This window comes from Oryctolagus cuniculus, chromosome 19, assembly GCF_051225735.1.
Source record: "Oryctolagus cuniculus isolate XC-2025 breed Fujian yellow rabbit chromosome 19, ASM5122573v1, whole genome shotgun sequence".
Taxonomy (NCBI): Eukaryota; Metazoa; Chordata; class Mammalia; order Lagomorpha; family Leporidae; genus Oryctolagus; species Oryctolagus cuniculus.
In genome coordinates this window covers 23,997,624-24,020,895 of record NC_142885.1, presented here as the reverse complement: position 1 = coordinate 24,020,895, position 23,272 = coordinate 23,997,624, and the positions used below count along the sequence as shown (strand labels likewise).

The 23,272-nt window shown below is 39.0% G+C and overlaps 1 long non-coding RNA gene across 1 annotated transcript in view; it reads right to left on the bottom strand.

Moving 5' to 3' along the window:
* Positions 1-239: 239 nt before the first annotated feature.
* Positions 240-23,272, bottom strand: part of LOC149120424 (uncharacterized) — an 81,642-nt gene continuing 58,609 nt past the window's right edge. The window contains exons 2-3 of the long non-coding RNA XR_016226377.1: positions 22,379-22,549; positions 240-1,985 (exon numbers count right to left, since the gene is read on the bottom strand). This is a non-coding gene — a long non-coding RNA (uncharacterized LOC149120424). The remainder of the gene's footprint in view (positions 1,986-22,378; positions 22,550-23,272) is intronic.

Sequence of the window (23,272 nt, the reverse complement as noted above, 5' to 3'; positions counted from 1 at the left end):
TCATTTGCCATATTCTTCAAATTAAGAAAATGGTTTACTGTATGATGATGTTTAGATTCTCTTTGATCACCCAAGGATTGATTTTTTTCTTGCCATAATAAATCTACAAATGAAAACCTGTGACTAATTAATGATCTTGATCTAAATTAGCACAGAGCAGATGAGTCTGGGGCACTCTTAGATATGAATATTAAAATCTATAGAAATTAAAGAAATTACAATGGGGAGACCAAAATTATTTATAAAGGATCATTTATTAAACATTTTTCACAAAATACAAAGATGGTTGTTCTGCAAGAATACATCACATATTAAAAAATAATGTGTTTTTACTGAATTTAATTTGAAGACGTTCAGAATTGTTTTGTCTATCCCCTTGGGGAGCCCATTTGGCTTTGCTCCTTGTCTGACACCATTTCTAAGAAGGAAGAAACATTTTCTTGTTAATTAAGTCATATTCATAACAGCTTTAATTTTATAGAAATAAAATCAGGGGCGGGCGCCGCGGCTCACTAGGCTAATCCTCCGCCTAGCGGCGCCGGCACACCGGGTTCTAGTCCCAGTCGGGGTGCCGGATTCTGTCCCAGTTACCCCTCTTCCAGGCCAGCCCTCTGCTGTGGCCAGGGAGTGCAGTGGAGGATGGCCCAGGTGCTTGGGCCCTGCACCCCATGGGAGACCAGGAAAAGCACCTGACTCCTGGCTCCTGCCATCGGATCAGCGCGGTGCGCCGGCCGCAGCGCGCCGGCCGCGGTGGCCATTGGAGGGTGAACCAACGGCAAAGGAAGACCTTTCTCTCTGTCTCTCTCTCTCACTGTCCACTCTGCCTGTCAAAAAAATAAAATAAAATAAAATCAGACAGTGCCTGCCACAACAAAGCTCTCTCCACAAAGTAACTGATATGCCTATGATCCTATTTTTTTTTCAAGCTACAAGATAGGACAAATCAAGGAGGAGCTAGGTAAGTTGTATAATAACATATTAGCAGCAGTGATAGTAAATGCAACATAATGTTTGTTTTGTCTGTGGTACAAGAATATGTCATATCAGACTACTGTATGTTTCTCTACTTGTACACAAGTAAGTGCATACGGATTGTCTCAGAATGACACATGCATAAAAAGGCAGGAAGCTGGCCTGGCTGGCATTATCAGTGCCTATTTTCATCAGCTAATATGAATGAATTGCTAAAATTAGTGAAGACAGGAAAATGACTTAAGGATAATATATACAGAGTTAAACTGCATCCTTTTTTAAAAATCTGAGTGATCTCAGGCACTTTTGCTGTTCAGGATAAAAGGTTTTATGTTTTATTCTTGATGGCGATTTCTCAGTGCAAGCAAAAGCAAATACCTGCCCACTGTCATAAACATGAACTCGTACATCTGAGAGGGTAAAGTAAGTTCATCTTCAACGTTTTCACTCTGGAAGCATCTCGTGTAGAAATGTGTCATAATTTGTTCTTAGTACCCATTTAATTTTTCAGTTCAAGCAAAGGCAAACATACCTGCTCACTGTCATACACACAACCAAACATCTCTGGACTATTCAAAGAAAATTCACCTTCTGATTTTCATCATGGAAGCATCTTTGATAAGTGGCACTTCCTTCTTCTATAAATCATGCAAAACAGACCCATGATGCCTGAATTTAATAATATTAAAATCATGGCCATGGCCATCTCTCTGTGTAAACTCTGTTGGGTAAGGCTTCGCATCATGGTGCTTCTTTCCTGAGAATGAAGCTGGTCCTGTCTGTGTGGATCATAAGTGTGCATGCTCTGAGCTGTGGTCGCCGTTGTGGCTGTCTTCATTGTCCAGAGAGTCCCCTGTTTGCTGGAGCATGGCTGCACCGATCCCTGACAGCTCTGAAGGGAGCAGGGTTCCTTTCTTCACGTTCACCAGTTCCTTTTCTCAGGCAGCAGTGCCCGGCTGGCCCAATTTTACCCTCTTCCACTTCATCCTCCTGTTCTGGAACCACACTTTCACCTTGGACAAAGAAAGGAAACACACGAAGCAAAACAGAACATTAAATTAAAGTGCTTTCTCCTTTTGGTCTGCCTAGGAGAACCAGATTCTCAAAGGTTTACATGAAGACACCATGGAAGAGGGTAAATATAAAAATAATCCCACCCTGAGTTTAATCAGGTTGCATGTTTGTGATAATAATTTATAAACATTCAGAAGATGCACACAAATGATTACCTTTCATATTTAACAACAAAGGTAATTCATTGTAGTATTACCTCACAGTTTTTGCTTTATGGATTTAAAAATTAAAAATCACAATAATAAAGAGAAGTAGACAAGAAAGGGCTTATCATTCAAGATGTCTCCAAGGTATTTGGTTCTGCTCTTGCATGATAAACCTGTGATGGGACCTATGTGCATACGTAGTCAGGAGCTGCATCAATAGGTTGAATGTTATGTGAATGTTCATCTTAACACACTAATGTGAAAAAAAAAAACTGTTTTCCAAGGTTGTATCAGTTTAGTTTTCTTATTCATTCCAGGGCATAAAAGTTCAAGTTCACCCAAATCTTTGCCGGCATTTGGATTTACCAGGTTCAACTTTTTTTTTTTTACAACACAATGACAATAAATGTTGTCTTACTGTGCTTTTATTTTGCCTTTCCTGTTTTCTAATGGAGTCAAGTATCTTTGAAGAGTTTAGGATCCAGAGTTGGTGTCCATGTCCCATGTTGGAGCACCAGGAGTCCTGGCTGCTCTGTGTCCAATTCACTCCCTGCTGCTGCACCTGGGAAGTGCTGCCATTTGGGGAGTGAGCCGATGTATGGAAGGCCTCTCTCTCTCATTTCTCATAGATAAATTAACTTTGTTTTTTAAAAAAATAATGGCCCACTGTAGTGCTTCTATGAAATACCTCCCTGTATCTGGTATGAATTCTTTTTAAAATTAATCTTACTCTTTATGGACTTTAAAATGTCTGAGTCCTAATTTAATACCTTCAGTTGTATGGAAGCTACTATCTTCTCTGTTTGTGCCCTCCCCTTTTCTTAGAGTATTTGTTGATGATCAGAAGCTCTTAATGTATTTATATTTACACACTGTTTCTTTAATGGTTAGAGCTATTGAAGCATACTCTCTGCTGAGGCCACAAATGTATTCTACATCTTCCAAGAGTTTAAGGTTTGCATTTCAAATTGAACCTGTCAAACCAGGAAGTATTGATTTTAGTATGTAGAGGAAAGCAAATGCTTCCATTTATTCTGTATGAGTAACAAGTTGTTCTTGGGGCCGGTGCTGTGGTGTAGCGGGTTAACACCCTGGCCTTAAGCACCAGCATCCCATATGGTGCCAGTTCGAGACCTGGCTGCTCCACTTTTGATCCAGCTCTCTGCTGTGGCCTGCAAAAGCAGAAGATGGCCCAAGTCCTTGGGCCCCTGTACCCATGGAGAAGATTGGGAAGAAGCTCCTGGCTCCTGGCTTCGAATCAATGCAGCTCCAGCCATTGCAGTCAACTGGGAAGTGAACCAGTGGATGGAAGACCTCTTTCGCTCTCTCTCTGCCTCCCCTCTCTCTGTGTAACTTTCAAATAAATAAATAAATAAATATTTAAAAAGAACAAGTTGTTCTAGGTAGCTTTTTACAAAAGTCACCATTTTCTCAGTGATCACTGTTTCAATTCCATCATCAATAAAGCTTCCATGTAGAAAGTGGCTTCAAAAAGCTCACAGAAAATGGAATTAAATGATAACTTCTTGTGTTCCAAGAGGTTTCTGAGGGTTTTTTTTCAAGATTTATTTTATTTATTTGAAAGTTATGCTAATGGAGACAGAAAGAGAAACAGAGAAAGAAAAATCTTCCATCTGTTGGTTCACTCCCCCAAACAGTCAGATGAGCCCACAACCATGTCCGGGTCTCCCATGTGGGTGCCAGGGAGTAAGTACTCAGGGCATTGTCTGCTGCTCTCCCAGGTGCATTAGAAGGGAGTTGAATCTGAAGCAGAGCAGCCAGAATTCAGGCTGGTGCTCCACATGGGATGCTGGTGTTACAAACAGAGGCTCAGTGCCCTGCACAACAGCACTGGCCCCATCCATGAGCTTTTGAAGGCCTCTCATATGCACAGCTTTCTGCTCTACTCTGTTCTGTCCCTGGGTCAGTTTTTACCTGTGAGAACATCATATTTTTATTCTTGCTGTAATTTTGTACCAGATCTTTGTATCTGATAGGGACAGGTCTGCTTCACCACCAAATATATTTCATTCTCCTACACCAAATATATTTTGAATGTTCTGCATTTCTTTTTTTTTATTTTTTATTTTTTGGACAGGCAGAGTGGACAGAGAGAGAGAGACAGAGAGAAAGGTCCTCATTTGCCGTTGGTTCACCCTCCAATGGCTGCCATGGCCAGCCGGTGCACTGCACTGATCTGATAGCAGGAGCCAGGTGCTTCTCCTGGTCTCCCATGGGGTGCAGGGACCAAGCACTTGGGCCATCCTCCACTGCATTCCTGGGCCACAGCAGAGAGCTGGCCTGGAAGAGGGGCAACCAGGACAGAATCCGGCACCCCGACTGGAACTAGAACCCGGTGTGCCAGCGCCGATAGGTGGAGGATTAGCCTACTGAGCTGCGGCACTGGCCTCTGCATTTTTATATTTGAAATAATCTCAATTTCTGTGAATACACAGTGCCAATGGGAATGTGATGAGAAATAACTCAAATTTCCAAAGACATATTTATATCTGCAACCTTCAAATCACATGATTCATAAAAGTTAGTATAAATTCCTTAGACATTTACACAATTAAATATTGAAATTGAGATGATTCTTAACTAGGGATTGTCACTGCTTTCACTGCTGGGCTCAATTAACATCATGTCTCATTTATTACCTATCTATACACTAGTCCATTTGACAAAAATAATACAATATAGTAAAAATTTGATTTAAAGTTCAGTGGTGAGGGGCCAGCACTATGGCATAGCATGTAAAGCCACCACCTGAAGTGCCAACATCCCACACGGGTGCCAGTTCAAGTCCTGGTCACTCCACTTACAATTCAGCTCTCTGCTATGGCCTGAGAAAGCAGTGGAAGATGGCCCAAGTTGTTGGGCCCTGCACCCATATGGGAGACCCAGAAGAAGATCCAGACTCCTGGCTTCAGATTTGCTCATCTCTGGCCATTGCTGCCATTTGGGGAGTGAAATAGCGGATGGAAGACCTCTCTCTCTCTCTCTCTCTCTCTCAGTCTCTCTCTCCCTCTCTCTCTCTCTGCCTCTGCCTCTCTGTAACTCTCTGCCTTTCAAATATAAAATAAATCATTAAAAAATATTTGATGAGAACTGACATTATTTCTGCTTACTAATCATAAGGATCACTACATGCATCATGTTACAGCATATGTGCTACATGTGCTTTATTTCTAATACACTTTCCCCTCATGTTGTGAACATTATTTCTATGTTATAAATGAGACAATTGAGGTAAAGTTTACATGAACATGACACAGATGGAAACTCTAACCCCAGGATTTAATCTAACACCAGGATTTAAACACCTACGTCTTTATCTGGCTCCAGAATTGGGGTTTGGTTTTTTTATTTGAATTCTATCTCAAACTCCTGTTTTTAGAGCATTCAGGATAAGAAAGTAAAGTACAGGATTGTGAAATGCATGAGCACCATCCATATGGTGACTCTCATTCACGTAATTCCTCCACTTGCTGTGACTGGGTTGGTAAATGGGGCGCTATTTTCCTGCCCTGTACTTTAGGTAATTACACTACTCAACCTAATCACCGTGTGAGCTTGACAGTGCAGGTTGCATTAGATCTGTTGCACATGAGCTGGGTACTACTCTTGGCTTCACTTCTGAGTTTTTGTGTGAATTTGGGAAAACCACACTTTTCTCTGTCTCAATTTTCATATTTGTGATATTGGAATAATGAGGCTTTCAAGATTCTCCATAGGATAATTTCTCCATTGACCATTCCAGATGGGGGAAAAAAAAAAAAAAACACGTAAGTCATCATCATAATCACTGTCACCAAGACTGAAATGTTCATGCAAAATAATCTTGACAGGAAACAAAAAATGGGAGGAATAGAGTTATTGAAATCCATGCTTATGTTCTTCTCTAGGAGAGGAGGTACAGTAATTCTGTAATACCAGCATCCATCTGTCATGTGCAATTTCACGTGAGAAAATTCTAAGAATGTAGGGATTTTAGGAATACGACTTTGTATTTAAAAGAAAGTATGTCCATTCATTTTCTTTCTCATCATATGACATTTTACCATTTAATTTTTAAAAATTATTTGTTTTTATTCATTTGAAAGGCAGAATGAGACAGTGAGAGTGAAAGAGATTATCTTCCATCTCTTGGTTCACTCCCCATAACCACAGGAGCCAGGAGTGGGCCATACCATAGTCAAGAGCCAAGAACTCCACCTGGGTCTCCCACCTGGGTGGTAGGTACCCAAGTAATTCAGCCATCAACTGATGCCTCCCAGGGTGAGCATTAGCAGGAAGTTGTATAGGAAGTGGAGGTGTTATTGGAATCCAGGCACTTTGCACATTTGCATTTAATGTGTATAATATCTGGTCTCCTAGGCTTTACATTAGAGAAGAAAACAAATTATATATGAATCTATAGTGTCTCATAATTTCCTAAGGTGGCCACAGTGAATTAGGTTAATGGGAAGCTGAATCTATATAATGTCATAATACATATTTATATTGTACCATAAATGTATGACTTTTGTAGAAACAACCGTAACACCAAACATCTGGATGAAATCTGAAAATTTCAGTGACATATCCAGATATCTCTACACATCTGGAATTTTTAGATTTAATGTTCCAACTGCTTCCATTTTTGTCTGGGCACTTGAAACACTGTAGACACTGTCTAACAAATATTTATTCACATCATAAAGATGTGAAAACATGGAAAGAATCATTGTAAAAATACAATTTTCAGATTTAATCCTATCCCAGTGATTAAAGTGGCTCTGGCAGTTAATGTAGACAACCCAATGTCAACAGGCCCTGCAGACTTAACCAAGTAGTTCAACGGCAAAGTGGGGAGTTGAAGTGAAGAATTCGAACCAAGGATGCTTTAAGGTAAGAATGAAAAAGAAAGAAAAGAAACCCTCTCCACTTCTCCTGCCTGCAAGGATAGACATATGTCTGCCTGCCAGTGGGGTCCCTCAGCTAGTTCCAAGCCACCAGTGAACTCTGCTCTGCAGATCTGCAGCTGTGCGTTGAGGTTGGGGGTGCTTGATGGAAGGAGTATAGGGATAGAATACATTGCATGACTAACAATTGAAACCCTATTTATTGGGCTGCCTCTTGCCTTTATCATTGATTTTAGCACAAAGCTGGTGATAGATGAATCATTTTTCTGTCTCTATAGTTTTCAGTTCTGAAACTTGTTTTTCCCCTTTACAAATCAATCTTGTAAAACAGGCTCTTTGATGTAGTCATACAAGTTTTACTATCCCACTTTTTTTTGCATCTTTATTTATTTCAAACACACACATATGGAGAGGGCAACAAAGAGGGATCTCCCATACAGTGGATCACTCTCCAAATGCTAGCTACTGCCAAGGCTGGGACAGGTTGAACCAGGAACAAAGAATTCAGTCATATATCCCAAATGTGTGGCAGAGACTCAACAACTTGAGATTTCACCTGCTGCCTCCCAGGATGTGCATTAACCAGGACACTGGAATCAGGAATGGAGGTAGGACTTCAACCCAGTCACTTTAATTTGAGATTGCAGGTGTCCAAAGCAGTCTTAATCTCTACACCAAATGCCTCCCTCCACATGTTTTTAAGAAAACTGAATACTCAACAGCTATTGTGAGCCATGGATAAATAACATGTTGAACAATAAATAACTCTTGTTGTGACAAATAAAATTTGATGTAAGAAATGTTAATCTCTTGATATTATTAAAACCAATCTTATGAAATCTCATTCTTCTTTCCAAAAAAATGAACCAAAGTAATAATTCATGTGATGAGCAAAGTTGCTAGAAGTTTCATTCCTTTGAACTTGATCTTTTTGAAATGTCACAGCCATAATAAATGCTAATAATTTCTTCTTACCTGATGAAGTTCAATGAAAATTACTTATTTCATTAACATTTAATTACAATGGAAACATGCTACTTCGAATAACCACATTTCCATACAAGGTGAAAAAATACGTACTGCTTTTAGTTATTCAAAGTGAAATATCATTTATATGTGACTTTAGCAAATTGAGTGAAAATATCAAAACTAAGTTACTTGTTTTTTTCCTTTACTTTGTTATAAAATTCCTAGCTGGTATTAACTGAAGATATGAAATCTTTGTATTCAAAGCAATTACTTTATTTCTGTCTTTTTCTTTTTTTAACTTTAATATAATAAATATAAATTTCCAAAGTACAGCTTATGGATTACAGTGGCTTTTTCCCCTCATAACTTCCCTCCCACCCGCAACCCTCCCATCTCCCACTCCCTCTCCCATTCCATTCAAATCAAGATTCATTTTCAATTATCTGTATATGCAGAAGATCAATTTAGTATGTATTAAGTTAAGATTTCAACAGTTTGCACCCACACAGAAACACAAAGTATAAAGTACTGTTTGAGTACTAGTTATACCATTAATCCACATTTCTGTCTTTTTCAAACTAACAAGACCAACTAGAATGACAGCTTTTTTTCTCTTATCATCTTGCCTAATCTCTCAATGATGTTTAAAAGCAATTAGAGAGCTGAGGAGGCAAGATGGCGGAATGGGAAGGGAGCACACTGATAGTCCGGGGAGAGACAGTTTAATAAGAGTGGAGATACTGCAGATTCAAGGAAGAGTAGGGGAGGAAACAGCAGAAGAAACTCTTCCGGAATGTGTGATTCACAGCGGACCTGCGTGGAGAGTGTGGGAGCCCACAGTTCGGGACACCAGCGGCAGACTCAACACACCAGCACTGGAACGCGAGGTGAACCAAACCTCAATAGCCCGAGACACCGGCAGGCAAGCAGAGAGAGGAGACTAGAGGGAATGACCCGCAGGGGGGGAAAGTTCACCAGGCTAACTGGAAGAGAGAGAGAGAGAAAAAAAAAGGTGACTGGTACGGACACGGGTTTCTCTCTCTCCGCTCACCTCTCAAGGGCGAGCAAGACAAAGAGCAGGCGCCATCTTGGACATACGTCATAAGCAGAGCGACCTCAGGTCTGCACCGGCCCTGAGCCTAGCAGAAAAACCTGACTCTGGGCGGGGCAAATTAACAGGAGATTAGGACCTAGTAAATTTGTGGTGCTACTGAACTGAGACTGTGAAAAAAGAGACGGTGGGGGAAAGAACTCACAGAATTCACCATGCCAACAGAAATGAAAAAAGAGCGGGCGTAGCCATCTTAATATCAGACAAAATAAACTTTACCACAAAAACTGTTAAGAGTGACAAAGAGGGACACTATATAATGATTAAGGGATCAATTCAACAGGAAGATATAACAATTATCAATGTATATGCACCTAACTACAGAGCACCAGTTTATCTAAAAGATTTGTTAAGGGACTTAAAGGGAGACTTAGACCCCAATACAATAGGACTGGGGGACTTCAATACTCCACTCTCAGAAATAGACAGATCAACAGGACAGAAGATCAACAAGGATACAGTAGATTTAAACGACACTATAGCCCAAATGGATCTAACAGATATATACAGAACTTTCAATCCTACAGCTAAAGATTTTACATTCTTCTCAGCAGTACATGGAACCTTCTCTAGGATTGACCACATACTAGGCCATAAAGCAAGTCTCAGCAAATTCAAAAGAATTAGAATCATACCATGCAGCTTCTCAGACCATAAAGGAATGAAGTTGGAAATTAGCAACTCAGGAATCCCTAGAGCATACACAAACACATGGAGATTGAACAACATGCTCCTGAATGAACAATGGGTCATAGAAGAAATTAAAAGAGAAATCAAAAATTTTCTGGAAGTAAACGAGGATAACAGCACAACATACCAAAACTTATGGGACGCAGCAAAAGCAGTGTTAAGAGGAAGGTTTCTATCAATAGGTGCCTACATCAAGAAATTGGAAAGGCACCAAATAGATGAGCTTTCAACGCATCTCAAGGATCTAGAAAAACTGCAGCAAACCAGACCCAAATCTAGTAGGAGAAGAGAAATAATTAAAACCAGAGAAGAAATCAACAGGATTGAATCCAAAAAAAAAATTACAAAAAATCAGCCAAACGAGGAGCTGGTTTTTTGAAAAAATAAACAAAATTGACACCCCATTGGCCCAACTAACTAAAAAAAGAAAAGACCCAAATCAATAAAATCAGAGATGAAAAAGGAAATGTAACAACAGACACCACAGAAATAAAAAGAATCATCAGAAATTACTACAAGGACTTGTATGCCAGCAAACAGGGAAACAAACCTATCAGAAATGGATAGATTCCTGAACACATGCAACCTACCTAAATTGAACCAGGAAGACATCGAAAACCTAAACAGACCCATAACTGAGACAGAAATTGAAACAGTAATAAAGGCCCTCCCAACAAAGAAAAGCCCAGGACCAGATGGATTCACTGCTGAATTCTACCAGACATTTAAAGAAGAACTAACTCCAATTCTTCTCAAACTATTCAGAACAATCGAAGAAGAGGGAATCCTCTCAAATTCTTTCTATGAAGCCAGCATCACCTTAATTCCTAAGCCGGAAAAAATGCAGCATTGAAAGAGAATTACAGACCAATATCCCTGATGAACATAGATGCAAAAATCCTCAATAAAATTCTCACCAATAGACTGCAACAACACATCAGGAAAATCATCCACCCAGACCAAGTGGGATTTATCCCTGGTATGCAGGGATGGTTTAATGTGCACAAGACAATCAATGTGATACACCACATTAACAGACTCCAGAAGAAAAACCATATGATTATCTCAATAGACGCCGAGAAAGCATTTGATAAATTACAACACCCGTTCATGATGAAAACTCTAAGCAAACTGGGTTTGGAAGGAACATTCCTCAATACAATCAAAGCAATCTATGAAAAACCCACAGCCAACACCCTATTGAAGGGGGAAAAGTTGGAAGCATTTCCACTGAGATCTGGTACCAGACAGGGATGCCCACTCTCACCACTGCTATTCAATATAGTTCTGGAGGTTCTAGCCAGAGGTATTAGCCAAGAAAAAGAAATTAAAGGGATACAAATTGGGAAGGAAGAACTCAAACTATCCCTCTTTGCAGATGATATGATTCTTTATTTAGGGGACCCAAAGAACTCTACTAAGAGATTATTGGAATTCATAGAAGATTTTGGCAAAGTAGCAGGGTATAAAATCAATGCACAAAAATCAACAGCCTTTGTATACACAGACAATGCCATGGCTGAGGAAGAACTTCTAAGATCAATCTCATTCACAATAGCCACAAAAACAATCAGATACCTTGCAATAAACTTAACCAAGGATGTTAAAGATCTCTACGATGAAAATTACAAAACCTTAAAGAAAGAAATAGAAGAGGATACCAAGAAATGGAAAAATCTTCCATGCTCATGGATTGGAAGAATCAATATCATCAAAATGTCCATTCTCCCAAAAGCAATTTACAGATTCAATGCAATCCCAATCAAGATACCGAAGACATTCTTCGCAGATCTAGAAAAAAATGATGCTGAAATTTATATGGAGACACAGGAGACCTCGAATAGTAAAGCAATCTTGTACAACAAAAACAAAGCTGGAGGCATCACAATACCAGATTTCAGGACATACTACAGGGCAGTTGTAATCGAAACAGCATGGTACTGGTACAGAAACAGATGGATAGACCAATGGAACAGAATTGAAACACCAGAAATCAATCCTAACATATACAGCCAACTCATATTTGATCAAGGATCCAAAACCAATCCCTGGAGTAAGGACAGTCTATTCAATAAATGGTGCTGGGAAAATTGGATTTCCACATGCAGAATCATGAAGCAAGACTCCTACCATTCACCTTACACAAAAATCCACTCAACATGGATTAAAGACTTAAATCTATGACCTGACACCATCAAATTCTTAGAGAACATTGGAAAAACCCTGCAAGATATAGGTACCGGCAATGACTTCTTGGAAAACACCCCAGAAGCACAGGCAGTCAAAGCCAAAATTAACATTTGATATTGCATCAAATTGAGAAGTTTCTGTACTGCAAAAGAAACAGTCAGGAAAGTGAAGAGACAACCGACAGAATGGGAAAATATATTTGCAAACTATGCAACTGATAAAGGGTTGATAACCAGAATCTACAAAGAGATCAAGAAACTCCACAACATCAAAACAAACAACCCACTTAAGAGATGGGCCAAGGACCTCAATAGACATTTTTCAAAAGAGGAAATCCAAATGGCCAACAGACACATGAAAAAATGTTCAAGATCACTAGCAATCAGGGAAATGCAAATCAAAACCACAATGAGGTTCCACCTCACCCCGGTTAGAATGGCTTACATTCAGAAATCTACCAACAATAGATGCTGGAGAGGATGTGGGGAAAAAGGGACACTAACCCACTGTTGGTGGGAATGCAAACTGGTGAAGCCACTATGGAAGTCAGTCTGGAGATTCCTCAGAAACCTGAATATAACCCTACCATTCAACCCAGCCATCCCACTCCTTGGAATTTACCCAAAGGAAATGAAATCGGCAAACAAAAAAGCAGTCTGCACAGTAATGTTTATTGCAGCTCAATTCACAATAGCTAAGACCTGGAACCAACCCAAATGCCCATCAACAGTAGACTGGATAAAGAAATTATGGGACATGTACTCTATAGAAATCTATACAGCATTCAAAAATAACGAAACCCAGTCATTTGCAACAAGATGGAGGAATTTAGAAAACATCCTGCTGAGTGAATTAAGCCAGTCCCAAAGGGACAAATACCATATGTTCTCCCTGATTGGTGACGACTAACTGAGCACCAAAGGGGAAATTTGTTGAAGTGAAATGGACACTATGAGAAACAGTGACTTGATCAGCTCTTGTCCTGATGGTTGATGTACAATGTAATACTTTATCCATTTTAGTATTTTTTTGTTCTAGTACCATTGGTTGGACTCTGTAATTAACACAAAATTATTCTTAGGTGTTTAAATTTTAACTGAAAAGTGATCCCTGTTAGGAATTTGGAAAACATTATGTTGAGTGAAATAAGCCAATCCCAAAGGGACAAATGCCACTTGTTCTCCTTGATAGGTGACAACTAACTGAGCACCAAAAAGGAAACCTGTTAAAGTGAAATGAACACTATGAGAAACAGTGACTTGATCAGCCCTCACCCTGACTGTTGATGAGCAGCTTAATATGTTATCCCTCTTAGTATATTTTGTTTGTTCTACTTAATACTTTTGGTTGAATACTGTAATCAATACACAATTCTTCTTAAGTGCTGAAACTTAACTGAAAAGTGTTTGCTGTTAAATATGAGTGGGAATAAGAGAGGGAAGAGATGTGCAATTCGGGACATGCTCAAGCTGACTTACCTCAAACAGTAGAGTTAGAAACATACCAGGGGATTCGAATTCAATCCCATCGAGGTGGCATGTACCAATGCCATCTCACTAGTCCCAGTGATCAATTTCTGTTCACAATTGATCGTAATGATAGGACTAAGAACCAAAGGGATCACATAAACAAGAATAGTGTCTGCAAATACTAGCTGATAGAATCAAAAAGGGAGAGAATGATCCAACATGGGAAGTGAGATACACAGCAGACCCATAGAATGGCAGATGTCCTAAACAGCACTCTGGCCTCATAATCAGCCCTTAAGGCATGCGGATCCGGCTGAAATGCCCATGAGAGTATTTCAGGCATGGAAAGCCAAGACACTCTGGGGGAAAAAAACCTAAATGAAAGATCTCCGCGAGTGAGATCCCAGTGGAAAGAATAGGTCATCGAAGAAGGAGGTACCTTTCTCTGAAGGGAGGAGAGAACTTCCACTTTGACCATGGCCTTGTCTAAATATGATCAGAGTCAGTGCACTCAGGGGGCTTCCATAGCCTTGGTAGCTCATGACAAGAGCCTAGGGTGATTACTGAGGCCATAAACAAGAGTGTCAATTTGTTAAGTCATCAACAGGAGTCACTGTGCACTTACTCCTCATGTAGGATCTTTGTCCTTAGTGTGCTGTACATTGAGATTTAATGCTATAACAAGTACTCAAACAGTATTTTTCACTTTATGTTTCTGTGTGGGAGCAAACTGTTGAAATCTTCACTTAATGTATGTTAAACTGATCTCTGTATATAAAGAGAATCGAAAATGAATCTTGATGTGAATGGAAGGGGAGAGGGAGTGAATAAGGGGAGGGTTGTGGGTTGGAGGGATGTTATGGGGGGGAACCATTGTAATCAATATTCTCTACTTTGGAAATTTATATTCATTAAATAAAAGTTAAAAAAACAATTAGAAACATCACTATCAATATACATTATTATAATTAACAACTTCTGCTTTCCCCACCATCTCAGGCATATCTATCAAATGTATTCAGTTAAAACAGTGAATCTCACCAAATTTATGAGTAAAGAACCATAGGACATTATCAACTTATTATGGTTGAATCTAATTGAATTAATACTGATATATTCTGGTTGTTATCAGCATATATGTGAGCTCTCACTGATCATTCATTTACTAATTTAGAGACTACTCCCTTATATCTAAAATCATTATAAGAATTCACAAAGATTATCATTACTATTGTATGAGTACACATTGATTCCTTTCCCCAAAATAGTCAGTAATTTCAATAACTGGAAGGAAGCAAACAACTAAAAAGTATATATTATGCATAATAATTGGGAATGATAAAATGATTTAAAGTATAACATTTACTTTAAATTGAATGCATCTCTGAGTTTTTTGTAAGTTATGGGAATTTGGAGATCAAATAGCAGACTTTTATAGACAAAGTCTCCAGAAATAGTTCTCTTTGGCCTGAGTTCATTACCTTTTAGAGCAACTCTTGTTGAAATTAAAGATGTCAACACAAAACTTTCACTGGCTTTTCAAACTTTCTAGAATTTTCTCATGAAATAAAAAAATGCATGCAAGGCTAGTGTGAAAAGAAGTGCAGGAAGTGTCCTCTCACAGCCAAAGCTCCTTCTGTAGCATCACACATAAACCATGACATTTGGCTGTGATCCACAATAGCCATCAGAATGTACCTGCTGACTTGTTGATTAAGTGCAAATTAATGTTTTAACTGCTTATTGAAGAAATTCAGGAGCCAAGTATGGAAAATTCTTAGACAATGCTGTCTTCGATGATGTTGTCCTTTCATTGTACTAAATTGATGAATGCTCATGATAGCAAAAAGTACAACAAATTTCAATTATTTAAAAAAAACTCATTTTATATGTATATGTACACATATATATGAACACATATTCACAGACATGTAGGTCTGTGTGTGTGCTCAGAAATATTTCTTCATCTTTATAGCTGTGTGTCTATCATCTACCTATCTACCTCTCTATTATCTATGCAGGTTAAGAATAGCACTTTTAAAGAAAAAAGAACATTCTCAAGGGCAGTAGTTAGGATATGACCTTATTTTTCAGAGTTTTTGTCTTTATCATTTCAAATTTGAATATTATGGTTATGAACCAGTTACTTATTTCTCAGTCTTCTACTTCATATAGGCAATATTTTTGAAAATCAGTGTATGGAAGGTTTGAAATATTGGTCGCTGTATAGCTTTTTTTTTTTTTTTTTACAGGCAGAGTGGACAGTGAGAGAGAGACAGAGAGAAAGGTCTTCCTTTTGCCTTTGGTTCACCCTCCAACGGCCGCCATGGCCAGCATACCGCACTGATCCAAAGGCAGGAGCCAGGTGCTTCTCTTGGTCTCCCATGGGTTGCAGGGCCCAAGCACTTCTGCCATCCTCCACTGCACTCCCTGGCCACAGCAGAGAGCTGGCCTGGAAGAGGGGCAACTGGGACAGAGTCCGGCGCCCTGACCAGGACTAGAACCCGGTGTGCCGGCGCCGCTAGGCAGAGGATTAGCCTACTGAGCCATGGCACCAGCCAGATCTGTCTTTAATGTTACTATTTCTTAAATTATTTTTTTACTTACCATAAACTTTTTGTGTATGTGGAACCTACACAAAAGAAGCAACTGACTTTTACTCCAGGTAAGTGTTAAATACTGATCCAAAGAAAGAAACACTATTATAAAATCATTGGTAAGAAAGACCATCTCAGAACAGTTGAACAGACAATATGGTGGCTCACGGAAACAAAATCAATTAAACTAAGTGTTTTTATAGTAATTTACATAAATAAATCTAGAATGGAAAAAATTCTGTTAAAAATGTGCAAAATTTTTATGTGGTGTACAAAATTATTTCCTTTTTTATACTCATCCAAAAAAAAAGTGGATGGCTATGTTGAAAATACTTGGCATTGAGCCACTGAATGATTTACAAGTAGCAAACAAAACATAATCCTTCTTATTACCGCCAATGCAGTATAATCCAACAAGGTGGGGATTTTCCATTTATCTTGGCAGAGGTATTGAGTTCTCAGTATGTTTATTCCACTCATTTTAGCTGCTTTAAAAATCCACAATATTGCACCTTTGATTAGCACTGTGGAAAAGATTTTGTGAAGTGGCAGGATCTCCCACTACTTCTACATTTGGCAGCCTTCACTCTGTAAAAATGTCCTTTTTACCACTCCCTGTTAAATTCCCATGCAGCTGTTTTCTCTTTCTTCCCCCTGTCAGATACCAGATATCTGGCAGGAGACTTCTCCAAGCTTATCTGGATGAAGAAAAAAAGCCAGAATAAGCTCATCAGACTTAAAAATGCCTTGGCACAGGAGGATCTTTAGACCGACTGGCTCTTCAAAATATTCTAAGTGGCCCTGCCAATTGAAGATTATTAGCCGTGGCTCTTGGGCATGTGGGAGGATAGGTCATAAGCTGGAAGCTTTGAGTTAGAAGCTGGAGAGTGACTGCAGTGATAACTGCTCCACAACACAGCTTTAGAATTAAAAGACTTGAACCTCATCTTTGCTCTAAGGTTAGCATTTTTAGAGGAGCTGGTTTTCAATATGAGCCTCTTGTTTTCTTCCTGGTTGACCAGGTGGATTAGGGAAGAAGACACCATTTAAGAGTCTGCCTTCTTTGAGAAATTTCACAACCACTCTTACAGATGGAATTCTGAAAATTTGAGAGATATTTAGGGATTTAATGCATCTTAGGTTTTTTCTAAAATGAGAACCAAGGATTGCAAGCCTTCAGGATGACATGCATAAGGCTTATTATGAAATGCATTCAATAAATAAGGTAGAGGTAGCTAAAAATGACATCAGTTATAGAAATGGATGTTTCATAGGTAATCACAATAAATTTACGTATGAAAACCTGTCAAAGACTAGTTTTGATTTTAAAGTCAGTTGTCATTTAAGGGAAAATTATTTCTCTTACACAATCCTACCATGGAGCTAGATGAGTTAACACTTACTGTTTTTCCCATTTGCAGGATAGAATTTCTTTGTACTTCAATCTTGAAAAGCTTTGGCAAAGTCAAGACAAGCATTTGTTAGATTTAGAGGATCCTATTTAAGTGAAGGAAAACATTGATCAGTATGAGGTTTGATACAATATTCCTTTGTGAGTATGTGTAAGTTCCTGTACTAAATCACAGTATTTCAAAGTGTGCATTGAAGAATGCAAATGACGAGAATGCATATATGTAGTTAGATTTTTTAAAGATTTGTTAATTTATTTGAAACTCAGAGTTATGGAGAAGCAAAGAGAGGGAGAGAGAGATCTTGCACCCTTTAGTTAGAGCATTTAAAATGTGGAAATCCTGCAAAACAGTATCACTCAAGAACAAGATGAGGATTACATGATAAGCATGTATGGCATTAGTGAAAAATTAAAGTAATTGAATATCTATACTGTAGTTTGAACATTTGTACCTTCTAAAACCCAAATGTTAGAATCCTGTCTGTGAAGGTGACCACATTAAAAGTGAGGTCTGAGACCCACACACTGGTGCAGTGGGCTAAGTATCTGCCTGCAACACTGTCATCCCATATGAGCTCAAGTTCAAATCCCAGCTGCTCTACTTCCAATTCAGCTCCCTGCTGAAGGGCCTGGGAAAGCAGCAGAAGATGGCCCAAGTTTTTGGGCTCTGCCACCCACCCACACAGGAGACCTAAATGGAGTCCTGGACTCCTCGCTTCAGTGTGGACCAGCCTGAGGCAGTTGTGACCATTTGGAGAGTGAACCAGCAGATGGAAGATCACCCTATCTCTCTCTACTTCTCTCTCTCCCTCTCTCTCCCTCTCTCTCTCTCTGCCTTTCAAAAAATTATTTTTGAAAAAATAAGGACTTTTGAGAGTGATTAGCTCATGTGGGCAGAGCACTTGTGATTGGGCTGGGTGCCTTGTAGAACAGGCCCCAGAGAGCTCAGCCAAACCTCTCACCCATGTGAGATGGTTGCTGTCCAGGAAGAAGCAGGCTCTCACCAGACAGGAACTCTGCTGGTGTCTTAACCTTGATCCCAGTCTTCAGCTGTGAGCAACTAGTTTATGCTGTCTGTAAACTACCAAGTCTATGGGATTTTGCTCTGGTAACCCCAATTGACTAGGAAAGGCAACTTCCCAATTTAGGAAGGTAGGATTCTGTGTATAACTCTATGTCTATAACTTTAAGAGCCCAATCTTCAGAAAATAAATTGAAAATATTTTACTGGATGAAACCCAGGCATTTTGGAGAAATATATATTTGGGTTACTAATGATAGAAAAATTGATTGTTCAAACCTACAATATTTCTTCTGATAAGTTCAGCACAGTAAAATTCAGCCCAGAGAATAAAAATAAAGCCTTTAGAATCTGAAGATGCTGTACAGGTGCAGAAGGATAAGAATAAATTTATATTTGATGAAACCAGGAACATATTCGTATATGATCCTGTCATTCTTCTCTTGTGACATTCAATGCTGACCACAGTGTTGTTACTAGTTCAGTTTTTGCCTCTTCTATGTGTTCAGGAAGTTACTTTTCTAGCTTAATGTAACAATATTTTACATCTAATACCTGGCTCAATGTATATTTGTATTATAAAATAATTAGTTGACATGTATATCAAAGATTTTCCTCCTGTGGTTGATGGTTAGGTTTTGTATTTTATGCTAAACACTCTTTCATATGCATTATAACATAGACTTCTAAGGAAAAGAAACAGCATGCAATTTTAATCTCCATGTTGTGTCTTGAAAAGATTGTTACTTACCTAACAATACACAATTCTAAATGGCAAATCTCAGAATTCTAATCAGAGTTCTGCATAACAATTCAATTCTTTCTGAGGAACCCTGAGGACTTACTTTTAATTGGGAATTTACATTCCACACACATTCATCTCCTTTTCATGTTATCTTGCAAAACTGCACCTAAATATTTGTGGAATAAATATAATCTGCATAATATCAACTGTTCAGTTCTTTGAAAACATAATTGTTACTCAAGTGTTTTGCTGTTTGTTTTTTCCACCAAGGCCATGCTTAGATTATTCTAGGAATGTCTGGCAATGACATAATCTCCTTCTCCTGTCCACACTGAGTTTGATTGTATGACTTTCTCTGGACAATGAAACTAAATTAGCCAATATGATTCAAGCAAAACTTGAGAAACCTTGCATGTTGCAGCTTTCCCTCTCAGAGCTCCTAGAAATGCTTCTACAACCACCTGAAGATTGGGATTCCAGCCTATCCTGGTAGAAGATGGAAACACACGCAACAGAAATGCGTTGTTTTAGTGGAGGCCCAGCCAGCTCATAGTCAACCCACAAGCCAAGTACAGATTCATGAGGAAGCCAGGTACTGCTGGCAATAAAACTGGCCAAGTAATTCCAGTCCAAATCTGATGCACAAGATTGTGAGTGAATTACAGCTCGGTATCCATTAAGATCCAGCAATGTGTAGAGTGGTTTGTTATACAGCATTGGCTTAACATCATGGCATTGAAAAGGGACTTCAAAGAAGTAAATAAAGTTGTGTGTGCATGTATGTGACATATGTAGATATATCATATTTACATATCATTATTTTTCAATAGTGTTAAGTCATTTAGGAAAAAAATATCCAAATACCTTCAAAACCTCTCAAACTAGGCTTATAGAATTACTTTTCAAAAGGAATTATGCTCAGACAAAAGTGAAACCTCTGTTGAAAGCCTAGATAGCTGGGGAAAACCAAGATCCCCAGGTTAGTAAACACAAGAGTTTCTACTTTGTTCTTCACTGAAGGCTCAGTATTACAGCCATCATTACATACACTGGAAGCAAACTCCAATTTCCAACTTCCTTCATGTATTATATAAAACACAGTTAGCTTTCCTGGAGTTCACTGTCTCTCTATAATGACAGAAATTTGTGGTTCTCCCTGCCTATTGTCCTGTTCCCAGTTAAAAAAATAATTAAACAAGAGCAAAACACAGGATAGGCTTTAGTCTAGCAGTTATGATGTTGGTTGGTTGCATTCCATATTGGGTTCAGCTCAGCTCCTGGCTCCAGATTCCTGCTAACATAGATCCTGGGATGCCACTGTGGTAGCCTCAGTCAACGACTTCCTTACTACTCACAGGGGAGACCTGGATTGGATTCTTGGCTCCCAGCTTCAGCCCCCAGCCGAGGATCATCATGTACACTTGGGGTATGAGCAAGCAATAGTTGTATCCCCTCTCTCTCTCACTCTCTGCTCTCAAATAAGTAAATAAATAATAATTTTTTAGAAATTAAAAAACAATAAAACAAATGCCCCCTCTCTTTCTCTCTGCCTCTCAAATAAGTATATAAATTTTTAAGTAAACAATTTTTTAGAAATGAAAACATAGTGAAACTATTGTCTGATGATATAGATTTTGGAACAGGTTTTCTTGCATGCCATAAGCTGTACACTTATAGATGGAACTTTGTGAAGTTCAAGGGAAGGAAATGTTATGCTCCATAAGTTAGGTACTAGTCATGATTAATAAAACACAAACTGACAATGTATAAAAACACATGAAAGTGTTCCTGTATGCATTTTCCCCACCCAGAAGTAACCTAACAGGCTTGAGATGTAATATTAACAGAGGAAAGATGATTTAAGAAATTAGATGAACAGTTTTCTCACCTAAGATATGCATTCAAATGTCTGCACCCTGTTGATATTTCCTTGGTTCCAGTGGGATCCCGGAGGAGGTGTGTACAGTGAAAGAGGAAATGAGAGTCCAGCCCTCCAAGTGCCAATAATAACTGCACTGTCCATAAAGATCTTTGCATTTGACTTTCAAGAATGTTTATCTAAAGCTGAACAACTGGTAACCGTAAGTCAGCTAGATTCTCCCAGGGCAAGTCACAGCCCTTACAAAGAGTGTGCTGGGAGCATCATAAGAGGAGACCATTTGTCATCCAAATAAAATTCAAGAAGGGGATCTAGGAAGTAATTAATACAAAATTAATGTAATAGTACTCTTTAGGTCTTACTATTTGAGATCCACAAATTTTTAATAATTCCAAAGTATTCTCTGAGTTTGTAGCAGAAATTTGCATTACCAAGACCAGCACAATTTCAAAAATATTTGGAGTAATGGGACAAAAATATTCATGAGTGGTCTACGTGCCCTTGTATTCCATCATTTCCTTTACGTTGCACCATTTGATGATTTCTGAACCTGAAACATTAATGTGGGTCATGGCCCATGCAAGCATTCAAGGGCCAGTGCATGAACTCGCAATGACTTCTCACCTTCTGCGGTTCCCAATGACATCATAAGTGGAGATGCCAGAGAGCCTCCATGCTGGGAGTTTTTATTTGGAAGCTGGACTTAGGAGACTCAGTATGGAGAGTGAGCAAATGAGCATTTTTGTATCATGCCATTGAGGCTCGGAAGCTAATGTGTTAGCGCAACATAACATACCCTATTCTGACCAATACAGGAAACTACTCAGGGGTTGTCGACTTTCTAACATGCCAAATAGGAGATTTTGAAAGGATACAAAATTCCTCACCACATTCCATCATTATGTCAAATAAATATTTTCACACACACCTCCCGACCACCAACAAATACAGAAAGAATGTTATTGCAGAACACAGAATTCTTCTTTAAACTCAATAAATGTAGGGTTTTTTCCCCCATAAAATCACTCACCAATTTTTAATTTTTTCATTTTGCTGGGTAAAAATACTTAATCATTAAATAGCACACCTTTCTTCCTTTTGATAATTAAGAACAATGATTCGGATATTTTAAAAATGGTACAAGAGGGTTATTGAACCAAAGCAATGAAAACAATCCCTGGCAATGCCCAGCTTTACCTGTCTTTTGGTGAGATCCAGATTCTCTGCTATCTTGTATCTCCTCAGTCTAGTCACATAGTTGTGATGGGCAAATTCTGCTCCTAGTCCTTGGATTTGCTCTTGGTAAATGCTGTCCTTTCCTTCCTGGGTTTGCTGTTGACTTCAGACTTGTAATTTCCTTCTTGGGATCTGAAAAAAATTAGTACCAACTCATTCATTCAAATATATGTAATCATGTGATTTACTGTATTCATCATGGCTGAGTTACTGCTTTCCCAAGTGCTGTGCTAGTCTTGGGACAAATGGAGAGCAGAAGCAGTAAAATACTCTCACCTCCATCATGGGCAACACATTCCTTGGTTTTCCAATCTGCCTTCAAACAACTGATGACCTAATTGGAGATGTGTCAAATTTTCTCCTTACAAAACATGAACTGTATATAACCACTCATCATACGATATTATAATAAGATGGACAAAATCCTCTCTAGAAGACAATTTTAGATATGAAATTAGTAAGTTCTTAACATGCAGGCTTGAGGTCTAAGTATGAACAGAATGATTCTCCATTTTTAAGCATTATTTATTTATTTGAAAGGCAGAGCAAGTGATAAAGTGAGAGGGAGAGACACACAGAGAGAGAGATCCTCCACCCACTGGTTCACTCCCCAAATGACCACAAAGGTCTTGAGCTGGGTCAACCAAAGCCAAGAGCCAGGAACTCCATCTGCATTCTTCTGCTACTTTCCCAATAGAATTAGCAGGGAGCTTGTTGGGAAGCAGAAGAGCCAAGAACTTGGGTCCCTGCCGCCATGTGGGAGACCCAGATGGAGATCGGGCTTGTTGATTCAGCCTGGCTCAGCCCTGGCCATTGTGGCCATTCAAGGATTGAACCTGTGGATGGAAGATCCTT